An 11,156-nucleotide genomic window follows, 5' to 3' on the forward strand; every position below is an offset into this window, starting at 1 on the left:
GTCTGCACCTGGATCAGGGCAACCCCCGATACCAGTATAGGCTGGAGGATGAAGGGATTGAGAGCAGCCCTGCAGGGAAGGACTTGGGGGTAGTGGTGGATGAAAAGCTGGACGTGAGCCAGCAATGTGCGCTTGCAGCCCAGAAGGCCAGTCGTATCCTGGGCTGCGTCAAAAGAAGCATGGCCAGCAGGTCGAGGGAGGTGATTCTGCCCCTCTACTCTGCTCTGGTGAGAACCCACCTGGAGTACTGTGGCCAGCTCTGGAGCCCTCAGCATAAGAAAGACACAGACCTGCTGGAGCGGGTCCAGAAGGGGGCCACGAAAATGATCAGGGGGATGGAACACCTCTCCTATGAACTGAGAGAGTTGGGGTTGTTCAGCCTAGAGAAGAGAAGGCTTCGGGGACACCTTATTGCAACCTTAATTGCAAGTATTGCAGTACTTAAAGAGGGCTTATAAAAAAGACGGCTGCAGACTTTTTAACAGGGCCTGTTGTGACAGGACAAAGGGGAATGGCTTTAAACTAAAGGGGGGTAGATTTAGAGTAGATATAAGGAAGACATTTTTTATGCTGAGGGTGGTGAAACACTGGACCAAGTTGCCCAGAGGGGTAGTGGATGCCCCATCCCTGGAAACATTCCTGGTCAGGTTGGATGGGGCTCTGAGCAACCTGATCTAGTTGAAGTTGTCCCTGCCCACTGCAGGGGGGTTGGACTAGATGACCTTTAGAGGTCCCTTCCAACCCAAACTATTCTATGATTCTATGATTATTTTCCATGATCTTCTTCAGTAGAAAAGTGAGACTGACTGGACTTTAGTGCTCTAGATAAGCCAAGGATGCATGTTGGATCAGTGTTTTTCCAGTGGTCAGATACCTCTCCCAATCACTATGAGTTTTTGTAAGTAATAATGGTCTTACAATCACATCACTGTTTTTTCACCACTCTCAGGTGAATCCTTTCTGTCTCGTGAAATCTGGTACCTCCATCTTCTTTGGTAGCCTCTTATTCATTGCTCACTTCTTCCGAAATCATGTTCTTTTTTTTAATCTGGAAAACTCAATCATGTTTTTTTCCTGGTTTTGTCAGCTATCATGCCTCCAGACTTCTTCATTTTTATTTTAGAAAACTGGTGTATAAAATCCTTCTAAACAGTACAGATGAAACCAAATATTCAGGAGGTGAGGTTCTGTAATAAGTTAGACATTGCTCATGGACAGAACATAGTGAGTATGAAGACATTAGAAATATAGTTAATTAATAATAAAAATGGTCTGTATGTAAAGTGCACATGAGAACTCATGTTAGGAACTCATGTTTCGATAATTAGCTGCAAATAGGAGCAAAGAGAGACAATAGAACATATAGATTAAAACATGATTCTAATGAATACTTGAAAAATCTACAGCAGAGTTGAAGAAGGTATGTGAACAGTCACCCTGTTAACCAATGAAATTTGATAGTATCATATGCAATATGACGTAGACTGCAAAGGCATAATGTTGACTTTTAGATTAAATTTGAGTTTTCTGAAAAGAGAACAAAATATCACTGTAGAAATCTCAGTAAAAACCTGTGTTCATTTGCAGCAGTAGCTAAAAAAGGAAAAGAAAAAAAAAAAAACCCAAGCCCAAAACAATAGAAAATCAAGCAAGTAGTTCTGTGAATAGCATAACTTGTGAAACTCAGCTTCCTGGATCTTCAGTGAGCAATGTCCAGCTACCAAGCAAATTCTCATAGAGTGTTTAATAATGTATCTGAGCTCACTGAAAACTTTCTCATTTAGAGTGAATACCTTGGGTCTCTGTACTCTGCCCAGAAGGCTATTTCATAAAACTGAAGGAACTGATGTATATTTGAGCTCTCTTCCATCCCCAAATGTGATTGAAACCACTGCAGCCAAAGCAGAGGCCTGTGATAGCTACAAATCAAACCCACTCTAATTAGGATGTAGATAATAATATTACTTTGCTTTGAGCCTGTAGTTCATGAAGTGTGCACAAACTATGCATCTGAAAACAGTGTATAATTATTTTGTTACACTGTCATGAAATAACCAGTCACAATTTATAACCATGTTACATAAATGCGTGAGCAAGGTGACCACCTTAGGGGCAAACAAAGATGGGTACAGTTGTATATCCAAGTGTCAAAAAGTTGGTAGGTCATGCAGCAGGTAAGGGACAAGGGACTGCTTACAAGCAAAACTTCCTGCTGGATAAAAAGAAAGATGACTGGCAAAACGAAAAAGAAGATAAGCAATAGTGGGAACAGAAGATGGGAGAAAATTAACAAAAAAAAACTTGTATACGGAAGAAAGATGGTTAAGAAAACCAGCCTACTAGTTCCAACTTCCCTTGTCAAAGAGCTTTCATAGAGTGTTTAATAAAAGCCTGATCACGATGACCAGAGTAAGAAGAGATCTCTTCTCTTAGCCATCACCACCACCTGTGCTAACTTTATGCCATCAGCTCCATGGCACTGTATTCTCACAGCTGCTTTTGAATATGAGTGTTAAAGACTGTTAATTCCCTGGAGTATCTAGATCACCTATCTCAACATCAGTGAATAGGGATTAGTAAATGCAGAGGGAGACAGAAAAAGAATGGGCTGACAAGCAGACAAGCAGCAAGAGTACGAAAACCTCTGTGGTGGGTTGACCTGGCCAACAGCCAAGCACCCACATAGTCGCTCACTCATCCCTGTCTCCTGTGGAACAGGGAGAAAATGGAAGGTGAGGAGACTCAGGGATTGAGATAGTGACAGTTTAATAGCTAAAGCAAAAGCTGCACATGCAAGCAAAGCAGAAAGAGGAATTCAGTCACTACTTCCCATCATGGGTAGACGTTTAACCACCTCCTGGAAAGCCGGGTATCAGCATGTGTAATAGCTGTTTAGGAAGAAAATTGCCATAACCATGAATGTCCCCACTTCCTCCTCCTTTACCTGAGCTTTCATTTCATTCCATGTGGCAAATTTGGGTCAACTGTCTTGGCTATGTCCCCCTACCAACATCTTGCTCAAACCCAACCTACTGACTGGGGGGATGGGGAGGGCCGACTGGGAAAGAGAGAAAGCCTTGATACTGTGGAAGCACTGTTCACAAAACCTGGAATTTTTTGTTAGTAATATCCTAAAGAAAGCATATATTTAATGTACTACTGGCATTATTTCAATTTATGTGTTTTGTCTGTTTCTAGAAATGAAATTTAGGCTACACTACCTGCTTACTTTGAAAAAACTGTCCATTACTGTTTGCTCAAATGGCTTAGGTTTGAATGATGAAAGTTTGTAACCTGGATTTTGGATGAGGAATCTCACAAAATGAACCCCAGAGATTCGGCAACAACAAACTAGGAAAAGCAGTATCATCTTTATAAATACAAAGAAAAAAAAGTGGTTTAAGTATGTATTGATGAGGAAAAAGAAAATAGAAAACTAAGTTTGTGAGTCATCTCCTAAAAATAAGCCCAGCGGCCCAAACCAGAAACATTCCTTTCATCATATAAAGATTACCATTTTTTTTCCCCATAGAGCTGCTGCCACATGGCAAGCCATTTTATACATCCTCCTAAATTGTCAAGTAAAACAGTCTTATAGTCTACTGACAGACTTATTTGTAGACTTTCAAACAATGATTTTCCTCCAGAGATTAATCAATATTAATATATAATTTGATTACAATAGTTTATTATTATTAATAATAGTTGTAGTGACAAAACCACTTAAAAGTTCTGACACACTAGTAGATACTTCACTGTCCTCTTTACCATCTAACCCTGAAGACCAAATGTTAAGCAATGAAACTGGTTTGGGTTTTCTTTATCTCCTTCTCTTCTATCTCAGAAAGGCAGGAGGCATTCTCAGGCTTGCCAGGTGTCATATATTGGTTTTGCCACATTTAATGACCCCCCATTGTATCACACCTTTCTATATCCCAGCTTGTTTAATGTACTTTGTCAGTTTCCTAATAAAATGGAAGTGTCTTTATGTTTCCAAGACAAGGTTCCTTATTAAAGTATTTCCAGAGATGCTGCAGTTGCAGATAGCATTCAGACTATAGAGTTGTTTCATATGACTATCTCCAAAGGCTTATCCTCTAAATTCTGTTCCTCTCTCTTCAACTTCCATGCAAATTGTCACATTTTCTCTCTAACAAGCTTTTTTCCCCAGCTTTTTCATTCTTTTAAAGGTGTCTTTTTTACATTTTTTTTATTTTGTGGTAGCAAGTAATAACATTTTGGAAATAGAATTTTGAAGTATACAACCTCTGAAGGAGGCCTGACCCTTACTGCTAGCCTATTCTGGTCTGTTATTAAGTCTAGGAAGACATTTATCCAGTGAAATGGCTTATTGGAAACTGCAAGTTCATCAGGTCTAAAACACTTCCTTCAAACTTTTAGATGAATCACACAATGGTGGAGATTGGAAGGGACCTCTGGAGTCCTGTCCAAGCCCCCTGCTCAAGCAGTGCCACCTGGAGCCTGGTTGTCTAGGACCAAGTCCAGACAGCTTTTGAGTATTTCCAGGGAGTAAGATTCCCTAGCCTCTCCGGGCAAGCTGTGTCAGTGCTCGGTCATGCCCATGGTAAAAAGGTTTTCCCTTTTGTTCAGGCAAAACCTCTTGTGTTTCAGTTTGTGCCCCTTGCATCTTGTCCTGTCACTGGATACTGCTGAAAAGAGCCTGGCTAGGTGAGCCTGCTCACCTAGCCCATACTTCGTCAGGTTCTTTAAGACAATGTTATGGGAGACAGTGTTGAAAGCCCTACTGAAGACTAGGTAGACTATATCCATTGTTCTCCCCTCACCTACTAGGCCAGTCATTTCATAATAGAAGGTTATCAGGTTGGTCAAGCATGACTTTCCCTTGGTAAATCCATGCTGAATAGTCTTTGATGTCTTTTTTGTCCTTCATCTGCTTGGAAATGGCTTCCAGGGTTAGTTGTTCCCAGGGATTGAGGTTGACCACCTTGTAGTTTCTTTGGAGCTCTTTCTTTCATTTGAAGCCAAAGTTCAGGTGGAATCCTACCTGAATTCCTGATGGATCTTTCCATTGCCAGAGACTTAAAAGCTGCACACCAAATGGAATAAAGCCAGAAATAATTTAAAAAAAAAAAAAAATTCTGTAAACTGGATTTTTGAGTTGCTAGGAACTTTCTTGTTTGTATTTTTGCTGTTGGAATGAAGAAACTTTCACCTTTTCCTGACATCATTTTCTTGGACAGTCTTGTGTATGCTCTCTGTTTTTTTCTGATTTTATTTCTCCTGTTTTACCTGTATGTGACCAGTTAATGACTGTAGTCCAAACTGTCTTGGTCCTGGCCTTGTTGTTCCTGTCTGTTCAGGTATATTCTTACTCATTCTGTTTCTCTCTGTTCCATTTTTATTGTTATGCCTATCCTGTGGTTAATAAATTAAATGGGTCTTCCATCATAAATTCAATGGGTCTTCTATTCTAAACTGGACTGCTCTCCTGCATTGCTGCTTTATACAGCTATTTGGTAGTTGGAGCTGGACATCTTTTCCTGCATATAGAAGCCTTTGTCTCTCACGTTACAGCAACCTCTTTTGCTTGACACTCTCTCAATTGTTTCTGCTTCTTGTCTACCATTTTTTCTCTTCAGTTTGTAGGAGATTTATCTCCATGGAAAAGAAAAATACAATTTTTTCAGCTGTATGCCTCCTGCAATGGGCTGCAATAAGATCCCCAAGATGTCACTTGGCACTGAGTGATTTAAGCTGTTCTGTAGTGCTCCCTCAAAAAGTCAGGAATGCTTTACTTTATAAAACAAACTGTTGGGTTTGGGTGAGGCCTTCTTGGTGAGTGTCTTACCAAAAAAACACCTAGCAAAAAAGGGGTATTAATTTATCATGATTGTAGAGTACCTTGCACTAAATATTAACATGAAATAAAAAAAAAAAAATCCAGACCTAAATTCCTTTCCAGCCTTTTAATAAGATCACATTGACCTCCTATGGAGCTGTAAAGTGCCTTCTGTCCCTATCCTTTCGCACACACGTTCTCTCTTGGACACCCAGCTCATGCAACTGGCATGTTCTTGGTTCATTTTCATGCCTCAGTCCGTGGCATGTGTAGTGTGTGTCCTTCTCATGATACCACATCTAAAATGTGTTGTGATAGCTTCCAATTCCCTTTCAAGCAAAAACCTACCTTACACTGAAAGCTAACATCTTGCCTAGCAGTGAGGAGTAAGTTCATCACAGTCTGTACGTGGTAGAAGTGTTATTTTATAGTACTTCATTTTATCTAGCAGCTTTCTAAATAGCCTGTCACCTGGTATGTAGGGGGATGATAGACTTCCACGGCAAACTATAGGCATCTGTTTTAGATTTTTATTCCCCAACTTTTTTGATTTTCATGGGTTTTGCCTTTTTGTCAGATGAAAAAAAGACATCAGTTTCAACCTTTTTGGGTTACATGCACTTAGAGGTAATATACTATTTCACCAGCACATGTTCATGAGTTTTTTGCAACTTGACTTTGTGGTCCCAAATTGCACCTTGTCCTCAACACCTCCTTCTCCTGCAATAAGGATGTCAAGAGTTGTGGTTTGTGACCTACAGCTTCATCTAGTACATAGATCAGTTCACATTGGATATCCATGGACATTCACACCTGCCAAATGGTTTAGCAAAACCTGCCAGAGGGCTGGAGTTCAACTACCTTAGTATTCCGGAAGCCATTCTTAATACTACACATAGAAAACAGCTCTGTCCTCAATAACCCTGATTGTCTAGTTCCATCACTGGCAACATATACTCACTTCTTTCATGCAGACGGTGTTGGTCATTGAAAATTCTCAGTTCATGATGTATCTCGTTTTTTCATAACTTTTGATCATTGCCTGCTATGCAATTTCTGCGTGTCTGTCATCACACATGCAACAGTCCACACAGCGGAACTGAGACCAGTACTTTCTTAGTTGTTCTCTTTCTGCCCAGAATGGATTTGGATTTCTTTATCTGGAGCCTCTTATGTGTTTTGTTTGTGTGACTGTTCATATTGTAATCCAGTTCAGCAGCACTTCTCATTCAGAGCATACTGTAGAAGATATGCCTGTGAATGATTACCTTCCACAGGACCTTTTAAGGTTCTTTTGGGGGGTAGTTGAGACTGCTGGAAGGACAGGCTCACTTTTGCGCTGAGCTTTGAATAAAGGCTTCCTCTTCCCACAAACACAGGGACCTTCAGCTCCTATCGATGATAAGGCATGCTGCAGTTGTTCTGAGAGACCGTTTAGCCAGGCTGATGCAAAGCCAATAGAAGAAGACAAAGAGAAGAAGAAGGAAAAAAACCAAAACAAGACAACAACAAAAACAACCTAAACCTCAGAGGAGGACATACAACATATTTCAAATTTATTAAGTTTCTTAAAACTGGAAAATTTTAACTGGAAATGGGATTGCACAAATTGATGTATACTGTTCACTTCAAGAATTAACTCCAGAAAAAAAAGTATTAAAAAGCAAAGTATTATGCAATTCAATCATTTTGAGGTTATATTCAGAAGCAGTCTTAGTTACATATTAATTGTAGATGTTAATAAAACAGCTTTTCTATTATTTAATCAAATATATTAGAAAATATTATTTTCTATATTTGGTTGCCTATGTAACTGGTCAAACAATCTTCATCAATTTAGCTGAGGAATGACAGCAAAAAATTAACTGTGTAACATATTCAGCAAATATTTTTGCACTTCAAATTGTCTCTAATCAAAATGCTAACTCCTGAATTCTGTTGCTTAAGTCCTTTTATTGCTCAGTCATTTTAACCTGAACTCCAGTATGAAAAGTTAATAAAACCTACAGTTGTCTCTCTTTTCACTGTTCCTTGATTGTTTCTTTTTCTAAGTGGTAAAAGCAAGTTTCAGCTCATGAATAGTAACAATCAGTTTTGTATTTCACTTTCCTTATTCTGATTCAGGCAGCATGTAGGTAAGTTTAAAAGCCTCTTTTATAATTTCTTTTATAAATATTCGACATTGCAACTAGTTACATTCAGATCAAACTCTCAAGTCTTAATTAACTTGAGATGGTCACTTGAATTGTGTGGTTGCTTTATAGATGTGTTTTAAGTTTGTAAAGCCCAACCTAGCTCCAGTTACCTCTGATTGATGAGTGCTTCTGAATACAGAACCATAGTAAAATGTCACAAGTGACTGCAAAAGAAAGAGCTATTCAAATATGTGGAAAAGCTGTAATTTAAAAGTTAAGCAATGCAATTTATAACACAAACATCTTTCTGTTTGTCTTATTAAAAATTACAGGAAAACTTATTTTTAAAATTGTTTCTTTATATAAAACAAATTCACTATAGTATAGTTAATGTATCATAATTAATAGGATACATAAAGTTCTCAGTATGGATGTGAATGTTAAAAATATTGTGAAAAACCTTCTGCATAATGATTTGCTCTATATTTAGTAAAATTTCATGAATGCACATACCTGTCAGCTAAATAATCTGCATACTTAAAAACCCCTAAGTACTCATAGACATGATCAACTGTGATGCCTCTAGTGATTAAACAGCAAAACTGTATTAAAATTGTGTTAGTTTTGGCCATAACCTGCCGAAAGCCAGAAGGTTCAGAGTTATAGGAAGAACATTCTCCCTTGCATCACCCTAAGGGTCCTGCAAATGCACTTCCTAACTGAGAAACTTGGAAGAGATGGTGAACTAGCATCCATTCTCCTGCAAATATAGTAGATATATAAAATGCAGAAATTCAAATGTACAGGAGTATACTCACATCTTTGCACTTAGATAAGAAACTCCAGTGCAAGAAAACTATGACCATGACCAGTGACCCTGGATGCAACTGAAACTTGAATTCTGAATCACATTATTATGCCTAGCAATATTTAATCCTAGCTGGACTATTTAAAAATGGAAAAGAAAATACATTTTTGCATTAGTTGTAGAGTTTTTGCTTCTCAATCCAGAAATAGCATGATCCATTTTCATCCATGAATGTTACAGATACGATATCCTAAACTGTGCTTCTGAGTAACACAATTTCCCTAACTTTCATTAGGGTTTTTTGTAAAACAAAAAGGAGGAAAAAGGTGGGATTAATTTTCAAAGTGCTTGCTGTTGATTTTTAATTCTTTGTCTTAGATCTATATCTATTTATTAGTATGACTAGGTAGTTCATTACATTCTTAAAGTCTAGCAATTTACATTCTCTACAGCCATGTTAAAATTCTCGTCTTTGCTGAATACTTCTGGGATTTCTTATAACAAAGAAGATCAGATGCTAGCCAAAACCTCTCAATATTTCTTCTACTTTATATCATCTATTCTAATGGTAATGCTGGTACTGGAGCTGTTGGCACAGGACAATAATACCATAATGTCTTGGAGAGCCTCTGGCACTGTGCTCTATGTACTTAATTTTTAAAATAAATTAAACTTTTTAAAATTACCTGACTCATCAAGAAGTTGTATCAGATGTAGTTAATGTCAGCATTTTTTACATGCTCTGATGTACATGTTAACATAATCAGGTAACACGTATCACATATCCTATTGTTACTGAAAATGGAAAGTAAAGTATTTTTAAAATCATATTTACATCAAAAATATTAAAAAACCCCCACCAAAATAACATAAAACCAGAACAGAACATCTTCTTCAGGAATGGGCTGAAGACAAAATAAACTTCTGGAGTTACACAATCCACTTGTAGGTAACATGGACTTTTTATGTACAGAACATAAAAATTGGAGGGTATTAGAATGCTTGTGCATCTCTAATGATGCAACAATGGTATAACATGCTGTTTTACAAGGAAATTATCCAGTTGTGAGCTGGAAAACTTACAATGCAAAATGCACATAAACCAGGATTTCAAATAAAGTATTGTGAGGGTTCTAATAACATTATTATGAGTATTTTAAAGAAAGCTTTTTTGATATAATGTTTAAAAACCAAGCAATTACCAAAGGAAATAAATGGCAGATCATGTGAAAAGAAAGATCAGTGAATTAGAGTAAAGGCAATGATACTTATTTAAGTGCAAATAGATTTTGCTGCTCTCAAGGTGGATGAACAGATGAGGTGTAGCAAATGAAATGTTATAATAGGAATAAAATTTGCAGTCTGCTGGTTAATTTTAAATATTTCTCTGACAAAAGATTGCAACTCTCAGAATCCTTATACCTATTACACAATCATATAAGCTTTCCAGAAGGACTGAAAATTCTGACTATTGAAGGAATTTTGTTTCATGAAATCAGTTGAGTGTATTTATTCTCTCCCTTCTTCCCACAACATTTCAAAACCTTGAAAGTTTTGTAGAATGAGATTGCAAAATGTAAAATGGGATATCCTGGCCAACTGAGTGAGAAAAAAGTGGCTTTCCTGTAGTCAGAAAGTAAGGCTAAACAGAGCACCTACACTATATTCCAGCAATTATTATTCTTTCATTGGTAACTAGTTTCCCAAGAAAAGCAACAACTACAAAATGTTGATAATGTAAAACAAGGCTTCAGTAAGGCACAGCACTGAAAAATATACTATACCGACAAAAACTACAGTGACTAACAAATGAGAAGAACCAATACAGCATAGAACAAAAAAGAAGTCTGAATCAGCAGGCAAGATGAATTATTTTTTTTTCTTTGATGTGTAAGTTATTATTGTGGTAATCTAAAAGCATCTAGGAGTAAATGTTGAAAGCATTTCAATAAACATACTTTTTCTCAATTCCAGAATTTAAGTGTATTAATGGAACTAGTGCATAATGTCAAACTGTCTGATCATGCATTCCTGAATGCAGATTACATGTACATTTTTAAAGGAGTGTATTCCACTGTTATAACCAGAAAACAATTATTTTTATCCATTTTAAAATAACCTCTTCACATCTACAAAGTTTATCGTGTTCTGCTTATCTGAAGCCACTTACTCTTCTCTAGGCTTTCACTTTGTGCAAAGAACAGAATAAAACAAAAAATGCCAGTAAATAGACCCATCTCCATCCAGCATATTTTCAATAGTCTCAAAAGGAAGGCAAAAAGGAGAGACAGGTTTTACATGGTATTTCTCTAAATCCAGCAAAACTGAGCAGGATATTTGAGTGGAAAACTGATTCCAAAGCCCAAGTCTGTCATGAATTAAGCTCTTCTGA

Source organism: Pygoscelis adeliae, unplaced genomic scaffold (genome assembly GCF_000699105.1).
Source record: "Pygoscelis adeliae isolate BGI_AS28 unplaced genomic scaffold, ASM69910v1 Scaffold45, whole genome shotgun sequence".
Classification (NCBI taxonomy): Eukaryota; Metazoa; Chordata; class Aves; order Sphenisciformes; family Spheniscidae; genus Pygoscelis; species Pygoscelis adeliae.